General features: G+C 45.2%; 1 long non-coding RNA gene across 1 annotated transcript in view; it reads right to left on the reverse strand.

Moving 5' to 3' along the window:
- LOC144771779 (uncharacterized) overlaps window positions 1–22,394 on the reverse strand; it is a 234,405-nt gene that overhangs the window by 88,216 nt on the left and 123,795 nt on the right. Inside the window, exon 3 of the long non-coding RNA XR_013599471.1 lies at window positions 9,638–9,731. This is a non-coding gene — a long non-coding RNA (uncharacterized LOC144771779). The remainder of the gene's footprint in view (window positions 1–9,637; window positions 9,732–22,394) is intronic.

Below are 22,394 nucleotides of genomic sequence, written 5' to 3' on the forward strand. Positions count from 1 at the left end.
CAAAGGGGGAACTAATTCCCCTTGCATACTGGGGGTCCCTGGGGGCCAACTAGCCCACCAGGAGCCTCCAGTATACGCCAGGGAGCTGTGTTGCTTTGCCCCGGGGGACGGTGGTCCCCGGGGCAGTGTGGGGGGATTGGGCCCCCCCCACACTTCTTTATCACTAAGCCCCCGCAATTTGGTCCCCCGGGGGGTAATTTGAAAAACTTCAGACCAGGTTTTTAAAAAACATTTTTTGGGCCTTGGGGGTCATTGTGGGACCACCTGGGGAGGCCTAGGGGGTCAGGGTGTTTCTACCCTGCCCCCTTTTTGTGTTCTACACGTTTGTTTTTCTGATTTCTTGTGCCTCGGTCTACAGAGCACAAGATGGCAGCCAATGAGCATGCAGCTCGTGCTGATTGGCTGCCACTGTCTGTCAACACTCCAAAACAGGAATTGTTGGCAGCCATCTTGTGCCTCGGTAGACTGAGGCACAAGAAAGCAGAAAAACAAACGTGTAGAACTCAAAAAAGGGGCAGGGTAGAAGCACCCCGACCCCCAAGGCCTGCTCAGGGGTCCCAAAAAAAAAGTGTTTTTTCAAAAATCGCGGGGTACGCGTACCGTACGCGTACCGTACGCGCACCCCGTGATGTTTGGAAAAATATAAATAAATTGGAGGGGCCTTGGGGGTCCTTGTGGGACACCCAGAGCAGGCCTAGGGGCTCCAGTGCCTTTACCCTGCCCCCTTTTTGAGTTCTACACGTTTGTTTTTCTGCTTTCTTGTGCCTCAGTGACGCGCTTTGTTCATCAACCTTGGGAGATGACCACTCGTCGTCAATATTACAAAAGCTAGAACCGTCTTCATTTTTCTACTTATCAGATAGGGTATTATTAACAGCGGAAATAGCAGTGTTGGAGAAAGGACTCACTTTTGTACCTTCAAGACCTACGGATTTTGTCAAAATGAAGTTGGAGACAATAGAGTTTTGTCGTAAGATTCGTTTAAAAATGTTTTTTAAGGAAGCTCCAGATGTGCATAATTTGGAAGCAACTGGTCTCAGGAAGAAATCAGTTTTTTGTCCATCAGGACATAAGATTCCCAAGGAAGTAATGGCGTTTGAAAGAACAATTCTCTCAGGGATAGCGGCAATGGAGAAAAAGAGAAGGTATGTCAACTACAACCTTCCAAAGGTTGAAATGGATGCACTATTTTCTTTAAAGAATGACAAGTCAAGTCATTGGTCATCCAGCAGGCAGATAAAGGCAGGGCAGTGGTGATCTGGGATATCAACAGATACAAAAACGAGGTACTAAGACAACTAGATGATATAAGTTGCTGCAGACGAATCGGAAAGAATCCCACTAGTGAATTGCAAAGTGAACTTTTTAACATCATTCAAAGAGGATTTGAAAAAGGGATTTGTTGGCCCAAAGGAACTTATATTTCTACAAAATAAGAATCCTAGGACACCAGTCTTTTATGTTTTACCGAAAATGCATAAAAGTGAGGTAAACCCACCCGGCAGACCTATAGTGTCGGGATGCGACTCCTTGATTGAGCCAGTGGCAAAATATATCGATTTCTTCCTAAAACCATTCATATCCCGGCACATTTAAAAGACACCACAGCCTTTCTAAACAGAATAGCATCTGTTCAATTTGATGAGACTAAACAGCTATTGGTTACGTTGGACATGGTTTCCCTGTACACCCAGATTCCCCAGGAACAGGCATTGGAAACACTAGCATTTTTTCTGGAGACATGGGAACAACCGATGAGAGTGCCCACTAATTTTATTTTGGAACTTGCAAAATTTGCCTTACAGAAGAATTATTTTACTTTTGATTCAGAATTTTTTTATCAAACAAAGGGAGTGGCCATGGGCTGTCCCTTTGCCCCAGAATTGGCGGGTCTGTTTATGGGACTATACGAAGATAAATTGGTGTACAATGACAATCCTTACATCGGCTGCATCTCAAAGTATATGCTTTACGTAGATGACGTCTTTCTAATTTGGACGGGACAACAGGAGCAACTCAATGAGTTTGTATTTTGGCTAAACTCGAGAACTAATGACATTAAGGTCAGCTGTTCTGCATCCAATAAAATGATTACTTTTTTGGATGTCAAAGTGTATGTTTCTGAAGGTGGATTAGCTACCACACTGTTCCGTAAGACAACTGATAGGAATAAAGCCCTTCACTATACCAGTAATCACCCCCGGAGCTTAAGACAGAATTTGCCTTTCGGCCAATTTCTTAGAATTCGAAGAAATTGTTCGTGTAAAGATAAATATTTCATTCATGCAAATAAACTCATGGACCGCCTAATTGAAAGAGGATATCCAAAAAAGCTACTCAAGCATTCTCTTAAGAGAGCATGGTGGATACCGCGGGAGACCCTGTTAGAAAAGAAAGTGAAACCCGAGTTGAAGAGGCTAGCCTGTGCAACAACGTTCTGTTCTAATGCACATCAACTGAGAAAACTGATTACATCTAACTGGCATCTACTTGAAGACCTACATGATGATTTTGCAGCACGACCATTGTTTGCTTTTAAGAAAGAAAAAAGTGTGGCCAATCATATTGTTCGAGCAGCTCTTCCGAATGAACAAGCAGTCACGCTTAGGAGCATGTTTGGATTAGCACCAGTGGTAGGGCATCATAAGTGCGGTACCTGCACTTGTTGTGACCAAACCATGGAGAATGCAGTTTTTTCATTTGAAGATACTCATTGGAAACAAGAAGTGTTTACAAATTGTAAAACCAGGAATGTAGTTTATGGCATTGTATGCCCATGTCCTAAGTTATACATAGGAAAATACGACCCAGGAAGTGCGCCAGAGAATCAAGCAGCACAAATCAAGAATACGCAGAACGGTTGCAAATGCATCATTAGTGAATCATTGGGCTGCAAAAGATCATAAAGAAAAAGATTTGAAATTGACAGTACTATCGAAGGTTGACAGGGATCCCCGTGGAGGCGATCTTGATGCAAGATTAAGTCAACGAGAGGCGCTGTTAATCATGAAATTCAATACTGCCATTAGCGGCCTTAATGAGATTTCTGAAATATTTAAACCTATTACTTAGGTACTTACCAAACCTATTAGAATGGTTTATATTAATCCTTGTTGAACACTTGGCAGAATTGACACCAACGGACTGAATGCACAGTAATCATGCCACTCCTAATAATTTTTACTCGCAGGGTTGAATATTATGCAAATGTTTATGCTGCATCTGACATATTTGTAATAAAGCCTAACGCTTTTGACAACTACAATTCCCAAGTGCGAAAGTGCGGAAGTTTCTTTCCAACAACTCCCAAGCGCCTATGCACCGATCAGGTGACTTTCAGGAAGTGGGTATTAGCCAGTCTTAGACTTTGCCACGGTATGCATCACTTGCGGAAGCAAAGAACCCGATTATGCATGGAGAATTAAACAACCGAATTGTTTACGGAGGAGAAACAACGCCCGTTTACTCGGTAAGCCAGCTTTGAGATGCACGCTGAAGCGCCATGCGAGTAGTATTTCAGGAAAGCCTTGATTTGATTAGCACTTGAGAATATACAATGAGATCTGTCATTGTTGTATTTTCCCCGCAGCCATTGAGCGGACATCAAGCAACGCGCAGCAGGCACTGCTGAATGTGGGGGCAGCCGTACATTTAACGGTAAGCCTCTGGGGAGAGAGTATAATAATGGAAAGGCTAGCTAAGCAAATTATTCACCAGTGACTCTTTATTTTAGGAGATACAGCTGCCCACTGAGACAGGACCCGCGAAAACTGCGGGTAAGTGCTAGACTAATATTAGGACAGAATGACTGCGACAACGGGGGTCTGTGTGATGTTAAGAATTGGTTTATGTTTCTTTCTAGCTCCTTCTTTTGCATGTATCAGTGAATGACACAGTTAAATACAGAAGAGGATCATCGATCCTGAAGATTGAAGGTAGGGATGGTGAAGAGGAGGGGTGCTTATTTGGTTTATGGCCAGATTATATGAGATCAGATTAAGCCTAACGTTTGTCTGTCTTGTTTTTTCCTGTAGAATTTGTTGGTCCTGAAGAGAACCCCATAATTACCTGGGTTCGAAACGCGTCGACCGACCTGGTCCCGGGTCACATAGAATACATTACTGTAAATAGGAGGGCAAATTTTCCAATCTGTTTGTAAGAAAACACAAACATTTGTAGAAAACTGTTGGATTTAATTTTGCTTTACTCATTTGTGTTGTTGACACTGGGACCTTTTGTGTAGCATGGATGTGGGAAGTCTGAATGTGGTATGAATGTTTTTTGCCAAAAGTGTGGATAAAGGGATGCTGTGTCAGTTTGTAAATTTGTATTGAATTCTATATATATATATATTTTCTCTGTATTTTGTCCATGTATTGTTATGCACAAAGAATTACGTTTTTGCAAAAAATAATGAAGGCAAAAAAAGTATAATTAACCCATTGGATTGGTGCATTTTGAAAAGCAGATTATTATGTTTTATTCGTAAAGTCGGTTGAAATTGTTATAGGAGTCAATCTCAGCATTGGCATTTGTTTTGTTCTATAGTTAGTTGGCTTAGCCTTGCTGAGTCAGAGCCAAGGCCCATTGCCGTTCTTTTGATGCTCTGTTCTGGCGGCAGGATTATGGCCTTAGCAGCGATACATGGAATAATGGGACGTTGGAATGTTTTTGCAGCGGCGCTTGAGTTCTTGGCACGCAGTTACATTGAACATGACCCGAGTTTTCCTCCGATGGTGATAGAGGCTCCGGTCGTTGAGGAACATGTATGTTCATTCCCACTATTGAATTGGATGGCTGAAATGTTTTCAGATGAGAACAATGACTTCCTGTTGGAGGCTGTTGCTACATACTGTGCTTACACGCTGTTGGATTAAGACTCTTTGATTTTTCTACATATTCTTTATTATTTAGCTACTGCTTTCTATCAAAGAGCGAATTTCTTTTTTTAGGAAATGTGAACTTGACTCTGCTTTTTAGGCTTGGACTCTGCGTTCCTAATTCGACCGCGTTTATATCACGTGCTTTGATCAAGGAAGGGTGCCGTGGGGCTGAGCCTTGCACTCACACCCTGTTAAGTTAGCATGGGTTTATAAGAAGCTTACACTCTATTTTTGCTTTCCTGCTCTGCTTTGCACACGACACGTACTTGTGATATTGTTTAGAGAACGCTGAGTATTTTGCTTTATAAGAGAATATTTTGGTATGCTAGATTTGTAAACTGCCTCGCTAGTTTTGTGTGTATAGTGAGAGCATGGAACATCAAGGTTATCTTGAATACTGTGGGGCATATTATCAAGAAAGGGTGTTACATTATCGCCGCTTTTATCGGCAGGAAACTGCCGATAAAGCGGCGATAATGGGCTTGATAATATGCTCTATGGAATTCCAATCGAAGCCCATGTTAGATGTCTTCACATCTAACATGGGCTTCGATTGGAATTCATAGAGCATATTATCAAGCCCATTATCGCCGCTTTATCGGCAGTTTCCTGCCGATAAAAGCGGCGATAATGTAACACCCTTTCTTGATAATATGCCCCTGTGTCTGTTATTCAGAATGCACGTTCGAGCCATAACACATATGCAGCTGTGGCCACCTCTGATGCTTGCGCGTTTCATAATGCATTGTGGAGGCAAAGTTACACACAGTTGGAGAACATTCGTATCTTAACAGTTTGTGGAGCACTGAATGTGGTCCACTACTGCTGAGTACCAGAGGTATGGGTCTGCCCATGTAATCATATGAGGCTTTCTGTAGTTATAAACTAATCTGCTAGGTAGGGAGGGTGAAATGTAGGTATATTTTAAATTTGTTTACCTTTAACATTATAGGATGCTTTTTCCGTTTGTATTTCATAGAATAGTAACAATGCTGACAACCTTGTTTCTGATAACATGTTTGGTTGTATTATCTAAGGTACTGTGCATGAGATTATAGCGTTAGAAATAAACATTTCAAAGTTGCACGTGTCTTTATTTACATCTTGTTTTGGACTGGTGTAAGACTATAATGAAAGAGTGCTCTTGTTATCCACTTTACTTCATGTAATGTAAGTCGCATGTTCTGGGTTGACTAGTCATTGGTGTTTTTGCTCTAGGGCGAAGAACCAATGAGTCACTGATTGCTAGGCTGGTAGGGGGTTTGTGTAGTAAGGTGGGTTTTGGTACACCGTAATTTACTGAGGTCCTAAGTCTTTATGCACAGTTCTGTGTATGGGCAGAATTCCTGGAACAGTAGTTACAACAAAAAGGCTCGATAAAGGGCTTGCACTTTGAATATGAATATACAATAGAAGAATAGTTGATAATCACAGCTAAGGAATGCAGCAATTAGATGTGTGTATGTGTGGATGATGTGTAGATAGAGTGGAAGATGAAAAACGTGAAAAATGAGAAAGGCTGGAGAGACGCAAACTACCCACTGCATTGTCAGTGAAGTGGATCTTTGAATTTCCAGGTCATTACACTGATAGGGTGTTGGATTCCGCAGTGGGAGTAAGAGAAAATATTACCACAACTAAGGAAGAAAGCTAGTGCATAAAGTACACACAGTTGGGCAGATTTACAAGCTTGTGGGAAAAATGATGCAAAATTGGCGCAAGGGGCTTGTAAACCTGCCCTAGTGTGTGGTAGAAAAGACGCAACAAAGGACGGAAGTGTGCAAATTACCCACTGCTATTCACGGGTAGTAGTTACCAAGAAGGCTGAATAAAGGGCCTGCACTTTGAATTTGAATTAAAGAAGAATAATTGATAAGCTCAGCCAAGAATGGTAGCAAGTAGGTGTGTGTGCTTGTGGTTGTTGTGTTGATTGAGCGGAAGATGACTAAGGTGAAAAATTAGAGAGGTTGCAGAGATGCAAACTTTCCACTTCTTTGTAAAGGAAGTGGGTGTTTAGTTTTCCAGTGCATATATATATTCACTGAAAAAAACATAGGTTTCAGCCACGTTATAGTTAGTAATTAGCATTTAAAAAACCTTGCAAATTTACTGAAAAAACCATAGGTTTCACACACGTTATAGTTAGGAATTAGCATTTAAAAAACCTTGGAAATTCTCTGAAAAAACCATAGGTTTCACACATGTTATAGTTAGCTGGACATTTCACTCATACAAAGCCATTGAAATTCCCCTGTTATAGTTAGTTCAGCTAACTATAACTCGCGTACCCGCAATGCACTGCTGATGACGTCACATATTACATCACTCATGACATGGTCAGTGACATCATCATGATGTAAGGTAGTTGCTTTGATGTTATGTGCTGCTAAGCCAGTTGGAGCAGTAACTACACAAGATAAATTAGAGCTAGTAACGTTATGCACATACGTAGTAATTTCTTTAATAAGAACGTTTTTCCCTGTGCCTGCTTGTCCCATTACATATTATAATTCCCCTGATATCTCTAATGCCATACCGGCAGACTACAAGATATTAAAACAAGACAGACATGATGGGAGGAGGGACAGCATGGTGAAATCCAAAAAGAGAAATAGACCCCACTCTGAGAAGTGGTACACAACAGACTTGAGAGCACTCAAAAGAAAGTGTAAAATAACTGAACACCAATGGAGACTGACAGGATAAGGTATAAGTCTGACCTTAGGACCAACAACAGCGCCATTAGAATGGCTAAGAAGACCTGCTATGGGCAACAAATTAACGAGAACTGCAACTCAGCAAAAGAGTTGTACAAAATAGTAAGGGAAATTAGTAAACCTCTGAGTATGTCCCAAAAACTGCTCCCCTCAGAAGAAGCCTGTGAAAAAATCTGTAGATTTTTTTCCGACAAAATCAGTAGAATCTATTCTTTCTTTAACCCAAACACCACGGTAAACTCAACTAATTGGGAGCACCGGACTCCGCACCCAAGTGCCACATTTAGCATGGGTAACTTTTCCCCTCTAACAGGATGAGGTCCTAAAAGCAGAGGGGGGGGAGTGAAATCAGGATCTCCCTTAGACCCAGCCCTCATTTTATCTTTGCTCGGATCACAGCAGTGTTATGTCCTGATGTCACTCAACTACTCAACCACCCTCTTAACTCTGCTACCTACCCTGAGGTCTGGAAGCAGGCGGTAGTGACCCCTCTGCTAAAGAAAGCGGGAACAGATGTGCACAACCCTGAAAACTATCAGGCAATTTCTCATCTCCCATATCGCTCCAAAGTTTTGGAAGGATTGGTGAATAGACAAATATCCAATTATTTAGAGTCTAATGACTTATTAGACCCACACAAACCGGTTTCAGAGTTACCAACAGCACGGATGCAACACTTTTGGCCGTCTTAGACAACATCAGATCTCTGACCGATCAGGGGGGAGCAGTGGCCTTGATATTATTAGACCTGTCTGCAACGTCCAACAAGGTCTCGCACAACCGGCTGCTGGAAATTCTGCATGAAAAAGGAATCCATACCAAAACCCTACAGTGGCTCAGCTCCTTTCTGTGTAACAGAACACAAACGGTACACCTGGACCAGTTCTTCTCTAAACCTAGGCGTGCCACAAGGAGCATCTCTGAGCCCCATACTTTTCAACGCTTATGCATCATCTTTAGCGAAAATCAGTAAAAAATGGGGTCTCAGCATTTGCTCCTATGCGGATGATACCCAGCTGATGGTAGCGCTCGAGGAAAGGCATGATATGATGACACCAAAGCAAACTGAAAAACTGCCTTGCAGAGATGGCACAATGGATGTCAGAACATTGCTTGAAATTAAACGCAGGTAAATCGGAAATCCTGCTCCTTGGTGGAGCCAACTTGATTTGGGATGCCACTTGGTGCCCACAAACCATGGGAGAAGCCCCAGCACCCAAGCAATGTGCAAAAACGTAGGCATCCTCATTGACAATACCCATTCCATGAAGGACCATGTGCGAGCCCTGTGTGGAAGACTTTTTCCCTGGATCCCATTGGAATGCGGACAAACAGTCACACAGGCCCTGCTCAGTAGCAAGCTTGATTATGGCAATGCCTTGTTCTTAGGCGTGGCAGATTACCTCTTTACACAACTACAGGCACCACAAAGCGCTGCAGCAAAATTGGTATTCAATAAAATCAGACTGAGCTCAGCTTCCATGTGCATGAAACAACTCCACTGGCTACCCATGCGACAGAGAGCAGTGTTCAAGCTACTCAGTCATGCACATAGGGCACTGCACTGCAGTGGACCAATAATTCTACATAATAAAATCGAATTGTATGCTCCTACGGGGTGCCTATGGTCAGTCTATCAAGCGCAGGCCAGGATAAAGCGCATAAGGAAAGTGAGGGCAGGAGTACGTTCATTCTCATATCTGGCAGCAAAAACGAACTACCTCAAGACCTACCCCTTACAGCAGACCATCTGGTTTTCAGGAAAAAACTCAAAACCCATTTGTTTCCTAAAACCTTATATCTGTCAGATCCACTACCCCCGCTGGTAACTGTACAACGAATTCTTGCTACTTCGCGCCATGATATCCTTTGGGATGATTGTTAGCGCTCTATTAATAAATAATGTAGGTTCACAAGTAGTACATTCACATATTGTATTTTCATGTTGACGTCCATGATTTACTGAATGTTTATGCATTTGTAAATTTCTTGTTGTTCACTATTTAATTGAGATACAAAGTTCTCTACATTATGTACCTCCTTTTTCACTCAGTCCATTGTATTTTGAACCCCTTCCATGGCAGCAACAGCTTCAGTATCAATATTTAGTTGTCCGAGAGGGTCAGCAGTCCTGAAAGTAGAACTATTATTAAAAGGTGAAGTATTGCGTAGATTTGCTGCATTAATATCGTTTTCTTCTATTTCTTGATTGAGTTTTTCTAAGTACATCTTAAATTCAAGCAATGCAATGTCAATTTTATAAACATTAAATGCATCTTCAGAGCATTGAGAGGGATCTATAAGTTCTTCGTTGTGCCATGGTGTAAATAGTTGAAGAACTGCTAAATAGTAAAAATCTTTATTTTCTCATGTATCACAGCTTAGTTTACCAGTATAAGAGTAGGCTTACTCTGACGTATTAAACAACCATTGGTACCTTCTACTGGAAATTTACCAGTGTTGATATCTTCTGTCACATTGTTTCCATATGTGTTTAACTGAGCAACTTCAGAGAGCCATTGTTTTTCTAATAATGGACTTCTCTTTGGGTATATCTGTCCAACATATTTAAAAATGTTTCAATGTGGGATCAAAATGGGCAAGGTGTTCAATTTAGGGTAGACTTTTCAGAACTCTTCAGCGTGATGATGACAAGCCTAAACTAAGCCAACTGATTGCCTTTAATATACCATTAAGCCATCACATGCTTCATAGCTACTAACCCCACGGTGAGAAAGAATTTGCAGACTAAATCTGTATAATGTTTTATGTAAGGATATCTGGTTTTTCTGCCTTTGTAATGTATGAAGTAACAACGCTAATGAGTTATCTGCAACAAATTGTATATCCATGTTGGCATCACACAAATGTTGAATTAAAGGGTTGTAGTTATTGATCTGTTGTGATGCTTGTGGTCTTCTAAGATGCTGCATGTTTTTTGGTGATGGAACAGAACCGCATGTCTTACAGATGACATGAAATTGTTGACTCTTTCTTTCTGTAGAATTTGTCTTGGGAATTCAAAGTAACATTTTGAATAATATTTAGATGTGCTCCGATATTTTCGTAGGCAGTATTTACCGCACTTATGAGACAAAAAGTGTAAAAGTTGCCCAGATAGTTTCTTGTTCTCTTTTTTTGGGATGTCATAAGTCACATAACGCTCAATAAAATTTAGAAATGAGTCATCAGAGTCGTATCCAAATCTAGGTGCATCTTTGATCCAGAGTGGCATATGACTGTGTGGTGAACCACTGGTTTGATATTCTTTTCGACAAACGTAATCAAGTTATTCTCCAACTGGATTTGTATTTTAGTTCGTTTAATAGTAAAGCATAGTTCAAATTTGTGATTGAAATATCTGCAAAGATTGACATGATCCAAAGAACATATTTCTGCAGGTGTTTTCCTGTTAATGTCTGTAATATTATCATTCTCTTCAAGAAGAAATTGATTCAAGTCATCCAATCCATACTCAGCATGAGTTAAATAATAAACCAAGTAGGTGGCCCTGACATTTCTGAGCATACATTTCAGTTCTCTGTGTCTTCGAAACCAATATTAAGTTGCCCCTCGTTGACATGCCATAATGTTGATTAAGTTATATTCTAGATTTTCATCTTTTTCATGCACCTTCTCAACAAAATCCTGTGCTGTTATACGAGTGAAACCAGTTCCTATTCACATAACATGTGCAAGAGCATAAGTAGTGATAGAAAGTTCACTTTCATATAGTAGTGTGAATATATAAGAAACATCTTGTCTTGTCAAAAGTGTGGATCTTCTGAATATAATCTTATAGCTCGTTACTCACATGCTGACATTTGGAATAGACAATGCAAAATGTCCTAGCTATCGTAAAGGAAAGTTTCAATTCTATTAAGGACGCGGAGGCGAGGATTCGGCTTTACTTTCTCCATTTATTTCACTCCAGCAGCTTTTATCAAAAAACCACATTAACAATAAAAACTGCATTTCCATGATGCAGAGGGAAATGGAAAGAGAAAAGAGTCTAACAGAAGTGACCAATCCTGAACGAGGTCATCCAACAACTTCCCTCGAGGGCGCTCTACCCTCCTCTTTCTTCCTACGACTACATCAAGCCACTCTTCGGTTACTCCTGTATGCCAGCATCCGTTCCTAAGTCAAAGAAGCATAGTTGTAAATCTGAGATATGTAAAACAACACATTCATCCTCAAAGAACAGTGACAATAGCATTCCGGATAAGAGTGAGACAACCATCAAAAGGCATTGTTAAACAAATGATCGTGTATCAAGAGGGAGAGAGAGAGAGAGGACCAGCTAGCTAGTCCGTATCCCCAATTTATATAGACTTTAATCAAAAGGAGACTAGCTAAAGTTTGAGGGAGGTTAAACAAGATTTAGTATTAAAATCTAAGTGACTCAGTCTTGTTTTGTCAAGGGATAGTGACACCTAGTAGGTGTGCTCATGAAGCCCTCACCCACCAACCTAGTTGGTTGCATGCTTCATCATCGGGCCCACCCAGTGACACCTAGCGTGTCCCGGGTGTGCTACGACGCCTGATTACAGCGGAGCAGGTATGTCGCTGTGTGTGCGGTGAGGGGTGCTTTGAATGTGAATTTAAAACGGCTTGGCGGAGGTCCCAGTACCCGAAGGTGAATAAACTTTAATACCTGGGCCACCGTCAGCGGTTAAAAATAAGGCTGTGGGACGTTAGAGGTGGGTTACGACCTCCCACGTCCTTGATGGGTCAACATGTTTCAGCCAGTGCCTTATGAATATGCTGGCTTTCTTCAGGACAGATAAAAGGTGTGTGCAGTTAAAACTAGTGGATGTGTGATACAGACTATGTGTCTACACACCCTAAAGTGTATCTATGTGTGAGAGGGGGATTACTGGCCAGAGCCTGCCTTGGACCTGTAGTGCCTCCTTCGCAGAACCGGTTCTGCGAAGGAGGCACTACAGGTCCAAGGCAGGCTCTGGCCAGTAATCCTGACCAACCCCTTGCCACTTCAAAAACCTTGAAGCAAAACTCCTTAAAACTAGCGTTTTCTTGAGAAGGGAATCCCCCTCTCACACATTGATACACTTTAGGGTGTGTAGACACATAGTCTGTATCACACATCCACTAGTTTTAACTGCACACACCTTTTATCTGTCCTGAAGAAAGCCAGCATATTCAAAAGGCACTGGCTGAAACATGTTGACCCATCAAGGACGTGGGAGGTCGTAACCCGCCTCTAAGGTCCCACAGCCTTATTTTTAACCGCTGACGGTGGCCCAGGTATTAAAGTTTATTCACCTTCGGGTACTGGGACCTCCGCCAAGCCTTTTTAAATTCACATTCAAAGCACCCCTCACCGCACACACAGCGACATACCTGCTCCGCTGTAATCAGGTGTCGTAGCACACCCGGGACACGCTAGTTGTCACTGGGTGGGCCCGATGATGAAGCATGCCACCAACTAGGTTGGTGGGTGAGGGCTTCATGAGCACACCTACTAGGTGTCACTATCCCTTGACATTGTTAAACAAATCTCATTGTTAACGTTTCACTCACCGCACATACGTAGGTGTTCTGGGAGGGGTTTCTACTGAATGGGTGGGCTAATCTTCACCTCCGCCTCCTTAATAGAATTGAAACTTTCATTTACGATAGCTAGGAAATTTCACATTCTATGGCAGGACCAGAGGCTTCAGGTTAGGCTAGTTTAAAGCTTATCTACCACCAAAGATGCCAGTGAAGGTGGAGTCTGAGGACCTGTCTGCAGCATTAATGATATCTTCCAGCCGCGCCTATAGGTAAAAAGCCTTTGATGCCTTTACACCCTGAACAGAATGAGCCCCAAAACGGGAAGTATCTAAACCTGCCTCCTATATTGCCCAGCGAGCCCATATGGCAATCGCAGGGGATAAGACCGCCTGTGTGGTTTGGTGAGGGCTATAAACAGTTGTCTGATGCCCTGTGGGCGTATGTCTATTGTCACCACTTCGTAGGCCTTGAGTGCCCTGACCACACATAATTTAGGGACATAAGGAAAAGCAGAATAGGACACATACTTCGAATTGCATTTGGTTCATCTAGAAATATGAAAAGTAACTCCCTCTGAAGTGAAGACTCGGCCTGTAAGATCCAGGGCCCTCACATCGGAAACTCTGCGGCAGGATATCAAACACAGAAGGGTTGCTAGCTTTGCCGACATTTGTTTCCTGGACAAATACTTATTGGATGGCCATGATCGGAACAAGTCTAAGACTTTATTAACATCCCAGAGAACTGAGTACCGAGGTTCCGTGGGCACGTATAGTCTGATACCCCTCAGTAGCTTGCATACCAGAGGATGTTCACCAATAGGGCGACTGTCTACCGGAATATGGCCTGCTGAAATTGCTGACCGACATGTATTGATCAACCTATAGACCAGGCCCTCCTTTGCCAAAGAGGCTAAGAAATTAAGGACATAGACAACATCTGCCCCCATCAGATCAATCTGTTGTCGAAGACACCAATTCCCTTAACCCCTTCGCAGTATTCGTTGGTCAACGGCCGTTGCGAGCACTACCTCCGTAGTGCTGCGTACATCCGTTGGCCGACGCGGCCCCGCCCACTCCGCTAAATGGCCGCACCGCGGCAGAATTGCCGCCGTGGTTAAGCGGCTAACGTGACCAAGCAGAATGGTATCTCTTGTTGGTGCCCTCTGCCTAAGAATTTGCGAGCAATGAGGCAGGGTCTGCCGAAAGGTCTGGCACTTTCCAGCATTGCTGTAACCTGCCAGGCCATCAGGTGAAGACCACCTGTGACAAGGAGGTGATGGGGATTCCCCTGAATATCTTTGAGGAAACCTTGACCGAGGGGTAGATGGATTGGAAAATCCCAGGAAAGTTCCATCAGAACTGGAAAGCAGGCATGTGACCTCCAGATCGGGGTGATCACCACCAGATCCGGCTGCTGTCTCCTTACCTGGGTTGATACCCTCATTATCATTGCGAAAGGGGGAAATGCTTCCCTGCTCCACGCTCAAATCCTGAAGGAATGCATCCACAGCCAATGCTTCCGGATCCGGACGTCAACTGTAGTACCTTTGCAGTTGGGCATCCAGTAGGTAAGTAAAGAGATCTATCGAGAAAGGGCCTCAACGAGGTTGGGTTTCCCGGAATACTTTGGAGTGTAGCTTCCACAGACTGGTGTCTTTCCAGTGGTGGGAGCACCAATTCGCTCCCTGGTTTGATGATCCTGGAAGATGTTCCGCTGACAGAGATATCTGGTTGGACAGACAATATTCCCAGAGGTCCCGTGCCAGATTCGATAAAGCTTTGGACCTTGTCCCCCCTTGATGTTTGATGTAGCCGATTGCTGCCACATTGTCCATCTTGAGTAGGTCGCAACATTGGACCTTGTCCATGGTCCAGCATTTCACCGCGAATGAGCCTGCCATTAGACTCTGTTCGGAGGAGGACCATTTTCCGCCAGTAGAAACTTCTCCGCAGCAGGCACCCCAACTGGAACCACTGGCGTCTGATTCTATCACCAGTTCGGGTTGAGATCCGATGATGGCCCGGCCATTCCAGGCTTCCATGTGGGAGATCCACCATTGTAACTCAGTCTTGGCCTCCTCTGAGAGGGGCACATATTGGGAGTATGTGAGTCCTTTGCGCAGCTGAGAACATTTGAGGCGTTGAAGGGCCCTGTAATGAAGGGGACACGGAAATATGCACTGTATTGACGACAATAGAAGGCCCACCACTCTGGATAGGTGGCGTAAGGATATTGTGGGCTTTGTTAGCGTACGTCACAGTTTGTGTCTGATTTTGGATAGTTTGCAAGACGGAAGGGATAAAGGTGCGATGACAGAATCCATCATGAAACTCAGGAATTGCATCTTCAGAGAAGGGATAAGGTCTGATTTGTTTTTGTTGATCACAAACCCCAGGGACTCTAGAAGTGCTACTGCCTGTTGCAGTTGGACAAGCAATCGTTGGGTACATTGACTCATACTACGTATATCGTCCAGATAGATTATCAGTCTCACCCCCTCCGATCTGAGGTACTTCACCACCATCTTCATTACCTTGGTGAAGCACCACGGAGCAGAGGATAGACCGAAAGGAAGGGAGTTGAATTTGAAGATCTGAGAATTCCACTGGAACTGAAGAAAACGCGGGTGAGGAAGAAAAACTGGGACATAAGGAACGCGTCTTTGAGGTCCAAACGGACCATCCGGTCCTGTCTTTGCAGAAGGCCCCTGAAGAGGTGAATATCCTCCATCTTGAAGTGGCAGTAAATTAGCCACTCGTTAAATTCTTGAGGTTTATAACTGGGCGATAGCCTCCATCCCGTTTCTCCATGAGAAAAATGTTGCTGAGAAAACCCAGAGGATGGAAGGTGAAGGTAGGATCGCTCCTTTCTGCAAAAGTTCCGAAACCTCACTGTCTATTTGTTCCATCTGATCTTTCGGGAAAATCAAGGATTTTGGGCGAATCGGTTGAGTCAGTAACTCGAAAAACTCTATTTGGAACCCTTTGACAGTCTGTAAAACCCAGGCGTCTGAGGTTAGCGAAGACCAGTTGTGTAGAAAAAATTGCAGTCTACCCCCTACTTTCACTTCCCGCAAGCTCTGTACTCTCACTTCGCTGATTGTTGTAGGAACTATTTCCTTTTCCTCTGCCACCCATGCGACGTGGGTATGATCTGGCGGATAGAAGTTTCCTAATTTCTCTGGATTCTGCCACTACCCTCTACGAGGTTCTGCCGACTTGTAGGAGACTTTGTTGTAGAGACGGCCGTTCGAGCAACCCTGCCACGACCGGCTTCGCCAAAAATACGCGGGGAGAAGATGCGCTTTATGGACGTTTGGGCCTTATCCAGCCAGTTAAAAGTATTTACAAATTTGCCCAATTCCTTTACAAAGGGATCTCCAAAGAGATTACCCTCTGCCACTGGACCACCATCTGAGGTGGCCAGTTCCCCTAACTTAGGGCTATTTTTATCAGCAGAGACCTGCAACGCTCCGTAGACATTGCCGCATTGGCATTTCCTAGAAAAATGATCGCCCTCTGAGCCCAGCTAGAGAGGGTGTCTGGGGAAAAAAGGCTGCTTGAGGTTTTGGTGTCTTTAGCCAGGTCTAGAATCTTAGCCAGGGGGCCTGCTATGTCCTAGAGTTTATCTTGGCATGCTCTCCACAAGCGGTCAATGCTTTTCTTGGGGTCACGGATAAACTTGGCTAAGAACGTGGCCATCTTAGGGTCCACCTCTGGAGTGACTGCAACTTACCATATAGGGCTGGTCTTGGGCATTACGCTCTTAGGCAGCTTCTGACCTCCTTATCTAGAGGCTTACGGAGTCTGGCCGCCATGTAGGCTGCTATCTCAGGGGCTGGAACCTACTCCGCTGACCTCTGGTGTAGGAGGTCATCAGGGTTGAGCATATCATTGTCTGCTTCAGGAATCGCTGCATGATCTACCTTTGCTGGGTGCCAGGGCCTGCCCGAATCACCATCCCCATTGGAAGTCTGGGGGGACTCATCTGGGTCTCCTGTAGGTAAGGCATCCAGGAAACCAGAGGGTCCCGCCAGATCTTCCGCTGGCTTAATGGGCGCTGAGGGGGGCTGGGCATCCATAAATACCTTTTTTAAATGTGCAAAAGTGTCTGTATTCACACCAGCATTGTCAGTGCTTTTTCATTTTGGGTCTAGGGCATTAGTGGAGGGCTTTCCTGGAGGTAGGAGATTCTTAGGCCCCGATAAATCTTCCCTCGGTTCAAGGGGTTGCTGGCATTGTGCCTGAAGTAGGTCTAATTTCCTCTCTAGGGGCGCAACCACTTGAGAAACTGCCTTAAGAATGGTGGTGTCCATAACTTGGCAAAAGTGATCATCAATAGGTAAGTAGGTAATTTCCTCCTCCTCCTCTTCATAATGATCCTCAAAATCTTCCATAGTCTGTTTACAACTAGAGACTATGAGCAGACAAAAGGGGTTCTGAGTAGGAAAAACCCTGAATTAATTCCAATATATAGAGTATTAATATATAGGGCTGAGCCCCGGGACCACTGTTCCCTGCTGGTGCTGAGGTTAATCTCCTGCCTGGGCTAGTCCCTTTAAAACAACCACAAGTCTTACCCTGTGTACGGGTGTCAGGTTTCAGGCAGGGGCTCTCGTGAAACCAGCCCAAGCGTTAATAGCGCTAATCAAACATTAAATGTCTTCCCCCGCGTGTGGAAAGGTGTGCAGCCGAGTAAGGCACTCCGCAATAGACACGAGCGGAAAAGATGACTAGCCGGCTCTGCAGGGGTAAAATGCATCTTAAACCAGCAAAATAATGGGCGCCCGGTGCCCTAGCAGCAGGAGGGCTGCGCCGAGTGCCTGACAGAGGTAGAGTGGCCACGAAGGAGCGAGAGACACTTCCACGCCTGTTAAAAAAGGAATTTCGGGGGGCGTGGCCAAGAGGCAAAGCGTGATGGTCGCTTAAGCCCAAAGCTCCGTTCCGACCGTCTCCCTCACATCTATCCGCCAAATAATCCATGGCCCTGTGCGCCTAAAAGTGAGCGGTGGGTGCCCCCAAGCTGATCCGGGTGTACTCAGACGCGGCGAGTGTCAGTGGATAGGCTATCGGACATCCCGCAAGTCTGTGGCCAGTGTCCTAGCCTGCGCCCTGCCTAATACGGGCACTAAAGTGCGGACTGCTGCCGCTGAGGAGACGAGGAGACACGGTGGAGGCAGGTAGCGAGCCCCACGGTGGCGGCCTGTTCTCAGAGTGGTGGCTGAGGTGTGGTCTGTGGCACCCAGAAGATCCCCCAGCGATCCCCGGCTACAGACAGCGGGAGGCGCCGTTAGTGAAATCAGAGCAGTCATCGGCTCGGATGGAGGAACAGAGAGAGCTCGGGCGGCGGCCATGACAGTGCGCCGGAGCTCTCCCTGAAAGGCTGCGGGGGGAGACTCTGTGAGTGGCAGTTTCCCCCATCCGTTACTCTAAATAATAGGGCAACACCACCTGTTCCTCCCTTCCTCCTTCAGAAATATTGGGATACAAGGGCAGGGGACGGCAGTAAACGATCACGGCCCCCTTCCCCCATCATATACAATTCTGTGACTGGCTGGGACCAGTGTTGGGGCCCCCAGGGTGATCTGCCCGGTTGCCTGCAAGAAAGGAACATCGGCGGCCTTAAGAGATAAGCGAGCCAGACACAGTCCCCTCCTCAGCCCTGTTACGCTAAGACCCTTGGTGTTGAAGTGATAGGGGGACTGGAGACCTTACCACCACTCTGATGGCAACTATGGAGAACTCCAAAACGTTGGGCGTGAGAGGATCCAAGGCGTTCCAGACAAACAAACTGGATCGCTATACTCTCTCCAAGGAGACCCTACTGGGCATGAATCCCAAAGTAAATCCCGCAGTTGAACAAGAGAGGGAGGGCCAAGACCTAATCCTGAAAGATGTGATGGAGGCAATTGCCGGGGTCAAGGCCTCACTGGAGCACAAAATGGACACCATGTCGATCAAGATTAATTTTATCCGGGCAGACCTCACAAAGCTTAAAGAAAAGGTGAAGAAGCAGGTGGATCTCACCACGACAAGCCTGGTGGAAGACGTTTCGCAAATACAACGTGATGTCCACAACCTACATGCCTTTTGTAAGCTCACGAACACAAGTTGGATGACTACAAAAGGTGTCTCCGGAGGAACAACCTACGCATACTGGGACTGCCGGAAAAAGCCGAGGGGCAGTCTGCAGACCTCTTCGTGGAAGATCTAATCACAAACCACCTACAACCCAAAGGCCTCAGTCACTTCTTTGCCATAGAGAGAGCACATAGAGTCCCGGGAGGCTGTCCCAAACCGGGGCCCCCCCTCTCGCCCTATATTAGCAAGAGTGCTGAACTTCAGAGACAAGGACGCGATCCTTCAGAACGCGAGGGCAGCCACTCCGCTTCGCTACGACAACGCGGTGATAACACTATTCCCGGACTTCACGCAAACAGTGCAGCGACAGAGGAGATCTTTTCTTACGATCAAGAAAAAACGAAGGGACAAGGGTTTAAGTACACCATGTTGTTTCCAGCTCTCCTTCAGGTGGAGGCGAGGGGACGGGCATGGTTTTTTGAGCAACCAGAGGCAGCTGCCGATTGGCTGGAGAGCCAAACGGATCAAGACTTTCGCTCTGATGAACATGGGGATGATTCGGACACGCAGCGGAAGGGGTGACCCACAGCATTGAATCTGGCATTAGTTCGAACTCAGAGGTCAGCTGGGTTTCAGGTACACGACACCCACAACTCTATAGGCCTGATGATGAACTTACTCCTGTGACCAGCCTTAGACCACTGGGTTCTCTCTTGCTTTGGGTCCTATGACATTTTGTCCGGCATGGGGGAGATGGAAAGACAGTGAGAAGTGCTCCCCCTATTTCTTCTTTTAGTTCTCAGTTTGGGGCGACAGGCACTCTACTAGTTTCAAATGGGTCGTTTCACGCCCAGAGGACAGGGAAGCAGGGTGGGGGGTTGTTGGGTGGGGAATTTTTGTTTGTTGATTGTTACGATTTTATCATCGACCAGTCGGGTTCACTTGGTTACAGAGGGAGCAAGAAACTATTACTACATAGATGAGTGTGCACTGGGATAAAAGTGTTAAAATAATGCGCTGGAAAGTAAATGGGCTGGGGGACAAGGTTAAATGTAGTGCTGTCTTACAGTACCTTAAACAGCAAGCCCCAACATTATCCTGCTTCAGGAAACACACTTAATCATAGATGGGGATTCAAAATGGTGGCCCACGCGGAGTTCACGACCAGTTCACGAGGGTTGGAATCATGATGAGAAACTCCTTTCCCCTTACTGTATGCTCCACTTGGTCGGATGACCGTGGATGGTATATAGGAATAATGAGTCAATGGAAGGGACACATTGTAACAATTATGTCAGTATATGTGCCTCCGGGTTTGCAGCACACCACATTTGCTAACCTGGGGACCATATTGCTCTCATTCCCAGAGGGGCTTCTGGTGCTCGGAGGCAATTTCAATGCAGTGGTCTCGGGATCACTGGACCGTCACGCCCCGCGATATATAGGTCCAGCCGCAAGATGGTTGCCCAACTTCCTGGAGGCCCTGGGGCTAGTTGATGGATGGAGGATGTTTAACCAAGACACAATACAACACACATATTACTCTGGGGTCCACCATAGCCTGTCCCGCATAGACTATATCCTAATCTCTGCATCCCAGGCCATGCACATTCGCAACATTAAACACATAGCTAGGGGCATCTCTGACCACTCCCCGGTATGGGTTCATTTAACTCTTGGCCAACCGGGAGTGGGGAAAATTGCCCCCATTAACCCATGGTATCTCTGAGAACCCCTTATTAAAAAAGAACTTAGCACAGCCATGTATCATTACTTTTAAAAAAATGAGGGTACTGTTGACTCTTCCCACACCCTGTGGGAAGCCTTTAAATCTGTCATAAGGGGTCAGACCTTGTCCTTGATAGCTGGGTGTAAAAAAGACAGACAGAAAGAGATCTCGGCAATTTAGGGGGAGGTCAGCCAGCTGGAACGGGAGTTGGATACTGGGATTACACCCAAGAAATTACACCTATTACACCCCAAACACACTAAATACAGAACTCTAGCAACAGACAAGGCCAAATATATAGGAAGAGAAAACCTGGGTTTGCTTGTCTCGACAGAAAGGAGTGGGCTAGCCGCCTGGTTCCTGAATTACAGGTTAAAGGGAATAGCTGCATAACTGACCCACAGGACATTGTAACTCAGTTTGCTTGCCACTTTTGAGAAGTCTACACGACCGCTGCACCCTACACTGAGGAAGATTCCCACAAACTACTTCATGACATAACACTCCCCAATATGTCCGACAAAGATCGCAACTTCTTGGACAGCGACTTAACTGCTGATGAGATAGCTCAAGCCATTAGATCACTACACTCTGGGAAGGCCCTTGGCCCTAACGGGATCCTAATCGAATTGTACAAACTTAGGCCCGATGAATTAGCTCCCTATTTAAAGGCCATGTATGAAGAGAGTAAGGAGATTGGGATGTTACCAGCGGACCAGAGGGTGGCTACTATAGTTACGATCCATAAGGAATGAAAGGCCAGGACTGAGTGCACATCCTACAGACCGATCTCATTATTAAAAGCGGAGCCTAAAATCCTAGCAAAACATCTGGCCAATAGGCTAATTAAGATTATCGGGAACCTAGTACACCCTGACCAGTCAGGCTTCATGCCACACCGCAACATAGCTCTGAATCTGCGAAGATTGCACTGAGTTTTGGGTAGAGTACCTACCATTCAGGAACCTGCGATAGTGGTGTCTCTAGATGCGACTATTGCCTTTGGATACTGTTTAGTGGCAGTACTTGCCAAACTAGGATTTGGGCCAGGTTTTGTTCAATGGGTGCGCCTTCTATACTCTGAGCCCATGGCACAAGTCGTGGTAAATAACAAAAACTCTGACATGTTCACTTTGAGTAGGGGCACCCATCAAGGTTGTCCCCTTTCCCCCCATCTGTTTGCTTTAGCGTTAGAACCTTTAGCAGCGTGGATCAGGAAAGACCCAATGGTGCGGGGTCTTCGCTGTTCCCCGGACTGGAAGGACCGCATCTCGCTATACGCGGATGATATATTATTGTACCTGGCCTCCCCCAGAAAATCGTTGGCGGCAGTCCTGGATATTCTGGCAATATTTGGTAGATACTCAGGATTCTCCATCAACTGGGGTAAATCTCTTCTATTCGTCCTCAAGGGTGATCTCCCCTTACCGCTGCATAATTGCCCAATCCAAATTAGCCCGATAGC

The sequence above is a fragment of the Lissotriton helveticus genome, chromosome 8, assembly GCF_964261635.1.
Source record: "Lissotriton helveticus chromosome 8, aLisHel1.1, whole genome shotgun sequence".
In the NCBI taxonomy this organism is placed as follows: domain Eukaryota; kingdom Metazoa; phylum Chordata; class Amphibia; order Caudata; family Salamandridae; genus Lissotriton; species Lissotriton helveticus.